Genomic DNA, 6051 nt, shown 5'->3' on the forward strand with positions numbered 1-6051 from the left:
TGTCCTGTAGTTTATCTTAACACGTGGCTTCCAAAATTTTCCTGAATGTCAGTATCCAGTCAACAGATGAGGGATAAAGGGAGTAGAAAGTCATATGATTCCACTTGGAGGGGAGCAGGGAAGGCCTAGAAGCAGCATTCTTTCCTTTTGCCCATGTTCCACTGGCCAAAAAGGGTATCCTGGCCAAACTTAAGAAAGTTCGATTGGAAGTGATGTTTAACTGTGTGCCTAGAAGAGAAAGGAGATCTACTGATGAGGCCATTTCTGCCTCAGCAAAGGCCCATGACACATTACTCCACACTGAGCAGTGCTCAGCAGTTGGAGTCATGTTTAAGAGTAAAGGAACTAGAATAGAGGATTTGGGGGGCTTACAGAATATGAAAAATTATAGAAGAAAACAACTCAGCTGTATTCCTAACCAGGTACATAGGTAACAAAATTCAGAGTGGAAAACAAAGAGCTCTGTGATTTAAAATATGCTATCATTATATACTAATAGTGTTATTACAAGATGATTTGTCCTGCAGATGGGCTATGGCTAAAGAGAAAAACAAGGAAATGGGAAATGCAGGACTATCTCTTAGAAATCCATAAATATATATATACACAAATAAAAGTGTGTGTGTGTGTATATATAAATATATGTATTTATGTATATATATACATACAGTTGCATGCTAAGGATGATGGTATAAAGATGCTCTGAAGTCTTCCATGCATATGTGAATCATAAACAATTCTCAGAAAATTTCCCTAGTGAATGCTGCTAACTTCAGGAACTTGACCAGGATTCAAATGATAAGTGGTTGAGAAAAGCTATAGGTTGTTGAAAGGTACAAAATCATATAAGAATATTGGTTTAAGCAAATATGAATACATTTTTAATATAATGAAAATGTGTTAATCTGTGTTTCCTAGATTAACACATATTAGAAATCAGTCTTCTTCTATGAAATCTTACTTATTTTGGAGATGAATCCATGGCTCACATATCACTGTTTTTGTGGTGGGTTTTTATCAAGAAAATAGAAAAAAAATTGGAAAGAAATAAGCCCTGATGTGAGTGTTTGCCATGAAAATCAAAAAACGGTGACTGGAATATAACCTTTCATGTTTAAGAAGATTTATTTTCTTTTCTTGGTCCTCATCTTGGTCCTTTTTAGGCTTTTGATAGTCATGACACAAGGAAATAGCACTAGAGTGACTGAATTCTTTCTTCAGGGATTTGGTGCCCAACACAAATTTCAGTATGTCCTCTTAACTATATTTTTGGTCATCTATGTGAAGTCCAGACTTCAGACACCCATGTACTTTTTCCTACAACATTTAGTTTTTGTTGATATCTGTTACAGTTCTGCTATCATTCCCAAGACAATGCAAAACTTCATAGTAGAAAACAAATCAATATAATTCAAGGGCTGTGTCATGCAATTATTGGTTTATGCAACATTTGTGACCACTGACTGCTACCTCCTGGTGACTATGGCAGTGGACCATTATGTGGCCATCTGTAACCCACTTTGCTATCCCATAGTCATGTCCCAGAGAGTCTGCATCCAGTTGGTAGCTGGTTCATATGTCATGGGCACTATAAATGCTTCTGTGCACACAGGGTTTACATTTCAGTGTTCTTCTGAAAGGGCAACACCATCAATCACTTCTTACTTGACATTCCTCCAATCCTCACCCTCTCATGCTCCAACATTGACATCAACATCATGCTACTTGTAGTCTTTGTGGGATTTAACTTGGTGATCACCGTGTCAGTCATCAAATGTTCCTACACGTGTAACCTGGCTGCCATCCTCAAGATGTCTTCCAGTTCAGGGAGGAAAAAAGCCTTCTCCACGTGTTCCTCCCAAATGATGCAGTCACCATTTTCTGTGGGACCCTCTCTTACATGTACTTACAGCCTCATTCTAATAATTCCCAGGAGAACATGAAAGTGGCTTCTGTATTTTACAGCATTGTGATTCCCATGTTGAACCCCTGATCTAAAGTCTGAGAAATAAGGAGGTAAAAGAAGCTCTAAAAGTGATGGGGAAGAAATTCTTCTAGATTGGACCCCAAGGGTTAAAATGCAGCACACCAAAGTATGCAGTAAAGATGTTTGACCATATTTAATGTTTCTGAAATAGGGAACCTGTTCACCTCTTAAACCAGTGATACCTCCTTCAGTAGATAATTTCTTAGAATGTAATAAATATAGTGACAGCTCATGGGACTAACTTTTTGGTTATATATTTTGAGAAACATATCACATACTACCCATGAAGAAGAACTCTATGGAACTTATTTCAAATATTAAGGAATATGTGTAGACTTTACAAAGTATAGTTATTACAAATATATTGTAGATACATTCTTAAAGACTGTATTTTGCATATAATCAATATTAAAATTGAAGTTCACTATTTCCTATTCATTTAAACAAGTTCCCCAAATTATCTATGAAGTAGCTCTTTGTATGTTCTGTTCCAATTGTCTTGTATACGTGAATGCAAAATAAATGTACTGCTTTGAAAAGCACCTTATGGCTCAGGCCACTGTACTTCCTACTTACAGCACTTTAAAACACTTACTTCTCATGTGACATTGTGACTTGTTTTGTCATTAGTTACCCTCATTATTCTGAATCCTCCCTTTTCTTGTGGAAGTTAAGTAAACTTCTAGAAATAGTTTCTATCTCTCTAATAGAAATAGAAAACATAGAATGTAAATGGATCTAAAATGGCAGTGGTCATTCATTTATGAAAGGTGTACCAATCATTTTAGACCAGACAGAAAATTTTAAACTTAGAGATGCACTGAGAAATTCAAGAAGCCAAGAGCACTTTGATTCAGGAAAACAAACTGTTGACAGAAAAACTTTAGTAGATAGATTGTGGGTAAGTGATGGAAATCCTCACATAAATCTAAAGACAACATGCTAGCTAGATGAAAGATCAAGTTTCATATTAAAATAACAGCAGCCAATCTAATGAACTGGCCAGGGAATGTACTGTTAAGTAACAGCACAGGGAGAATTGGGCAAGAGATGAATATATTTTTTTCAAGTACATTATCCTACATAAATTCTAAGAGATCAGTTAAAATTAACCTGAAGTCTGTGCAGCATGACCATAATCTGCCCAGCAAAAGTCTAACTTTAGAAAGAAGAGATCTTGTATCCAGGGCAGATCCATGTGTCTTCAAAGACCAGGACAAGGGACAATAGCTGGAGAATCATGGAAAGTAGACAGAGGATTTCCAGAGACCCTAGAGTGGAAAACTGGAGACTAATGTACAGCATGATGACTGTAGTTAAAACACAGTGCTATACACTTGAAATTTGCTTAGAGAGTAAATTTTAAGCATTGTCACCACAGGAAGGAGAGAAGGAAGGCTAGGAAGGGAGGAGAGGGGAAGGAAGGATAGGAAGGGAGGAGGGGGAAAGGAAGGAAAGAAGGATTGGGAGGGAGGAGGGTGGAAGAAAGAGGAAGGAAGCAAAGGAAAGAAAGAAAACTTTAAATATGTGAGATGATGGATATTTTGAACTTAATTGTTATGATCATTTTACTATGTATATCTATATCAAAATACCATGTATATACCTTAAGTATATACAAATGTTATCAGTTATACCTCAAGTAAATTTGGGAGGGAGGTGATCAAGCAAAGAAGAACTTAGTGCACATTGCGAAGTCTAAGTGGCCAAATTAGAAACAGGGCACGAAGTGGAGAGTTGCATAGTACTAGGCATTCAATACCTAAGTGAAAGAACCCCAAAAGGAAATAAACTGAATGGTAAATGGACAAAAGTAGCAAAAATCTCAGAGTCTTATGTAAGGATGAAACAGTTGATGTGGGTTCTGACACGGGAACAATTAGCAATTGTTAGCACTTGTCGAAGAGAGACATCCCTTCCGGCATTGTGCAGAGTAGCAGTGGTCTGTTGCATAATCACATATGTTTCATAAATCATCAGCTGCCTTAAAGCTGTTTGGGCCCCGTCAAGACTGAGGGGAACAAAAAATATAAACTCCTGTCTTGAGTGAACCAGTATTCTGTGCATCCATTCATGTATTTTTTTTTTTTTTGCAATTTCAAAAATTTACTGGGGGTAGTGTAGAATCACAGGGCACCTACAATTGAATCAGGTACTGACCCTAGCAAGACATTTAGGAAGCATCTAAATCACTAAAGAAATAATAATAATAACTTGTTGACCTATTTCCAAGGAATCAGAGGGATAGAAGTAGGGCTCGTTCCCAGCCTAAAATAGCAGCCTGGGAGCCAGGGAGAAACAACTGGAAGAGTAGCTAGAGGCTGAGACAGGATGAACGCTAAGCAAATATCCATGAAGCAGAAGCCCAAATCTCAACCATTAAGAGGACACCCTCCTAAAAAGTGAAATTAGTAAAGAGTAAAAATGAATAAAATTTTGATACACACAACAACTGGGATGAATTTACAGGGAATTAAGCTAAGATAAAAAAAAAAAAAAGCCAAACCTCAAAGTTGTACACTGTATAGTTCTAGTTATAAGACATATTTGAAATGACAAAATTTTGAATGTTGAAGACAAATGAATGGTTACCAGGGTTAGGGATGGAGTGAAGTAAGTGTTGGATGAGGTGTAGGTTGTGTTATAAAAGAACAATACATGAGATCCTTGTTTGAAACTGTTCAGTATCTTCACTGGGGTGGTGACAATAGAAATCAGCATGGATCATAAAAATTTTTAGCAGGGGAGGGATATAGCTCAGTGAAATTCATGCATGAGATCTTAGGTTCAATTCCCAGTACCACCATTAATTAATAAATAAATAAATAAGCAAATTTATAGAACTTACTACAAGCACACGTACACAAATGAGTTTGGAGGAAACTGGAGAAATCTGAATAAAATCAGTGCAATGCATTAGTGTTGATATCCTGGTTGTGATTTTATACTATAATTTTTTCAAAACCTTACTATTAGTGGTGTATTAGTTTTCTATTGCTGCTATAACAAATTACCAAAAAGTTTAGTGGCTTAAAACAACACAGACTTATTATCTTAGAGTTTTGGAAGTCAGAAGTTCCAAATGGGTCTCTAGATGAAGTGTTATCAGGGTTGTATTTCTTTCTGAGTAAACTAGAGGAGAATCCATTTTCTTGATTTCTTTTCAGCTTTTAGAAGCCACCTGTTTTCCCTGACTTATAGCTTATTTTCTCTATCTTCAAAGCCAACATCACAGCATCTGCAAATTGCCCTCTGACTCTCACTCTTCTACACCCCTCTTCCAACTTTAGGGACTCTTAGAAAACTCAGAGTATTCTCTTGACCTCAAGGTCAGCTAATTTGCACCCTTCATTCTATCTACAACCTTAGTTGCTCTTTGCCACACAGTCTAATGGGTTTACAGATTCCAGGTGTTCATAGATGTAGATTCTTTGGGAACTGTTACTCTGCCTATCACAAGAGGAATCTGGACAAACTGTACAATGGATCTCCATCTGTTATTTCTTACAACAGCACATAAATCTATAATCATCTCAATTATTCAATTATAAAATATTTCATGAAAATGTTTTTTAATCTATCCTGTGATTAACTTAATTTTGAACTGTGTTGCTCATTATTTTCTCATACACACACGCATCATCTACCATCCTGAGCTTGCCCTCTGTGATAGGGGAAGTAAAGGGGCTCTGTCTTGCTCCTGAGCTCTTATCTTTTCTTTAGGGCCCCCTCTTGCATGTACTTACAGCCTAGATCTACCAACTCTCAAGAGTAGGGAAAACATCCTTATAGTGTGGCATTATGATTCCATGTTAAATCTCCTTATCTACTGACAATGAAATGAGGAAGTAAAAGAAGCTATAAAATCAATAAGGATTAAGTCCTTGCTTGGGCATAAATCTAACACTGAGTGCCAGAGAAATCCAAGTGGGATGTTTTTATGCACTAGCTGGTATCACATTGTCCATAGCAAGTCACATGGCCAACCCTGATTCAAAGAATTGGAGTCATTGACTCTACCACTGAATGGTAGGACCTGCAACATCACATAGAAATGATGTGCC

At 36.9% G+C, this 6051-nt stretch overlaps 1 pseudogene; it reads left to right on the forward strand.

The window, feature by feature from the left end:
• The first annotated feature begins 1176 nt into the window (after positions 1 to 1176).
• LOC140694174 (olfactory receptor 5AK2-like) lies at positions 1177 to 2058 on the forward strand (annotated as a pseudogene).
• The last annotated feature ends 3993 nt before the right edge of the window (positions 2059 to 6051 follow it).

This window comes from Vicugna pacos, unplaced genomic scaffold (genome assembly GCF_048564905.1).
Source record: "Vicugna pacos unplaced genomic scaffold, VicPac4 scaffold_20, whole genome shotgun sequence".
NCBI classification, from domain to species: domain Eukaryota; kingdom Metazoa; phylum Chordata; class Mammalia; order Artiodactyla; family Camelidae; genus Vicugna; species Vicugna pacos.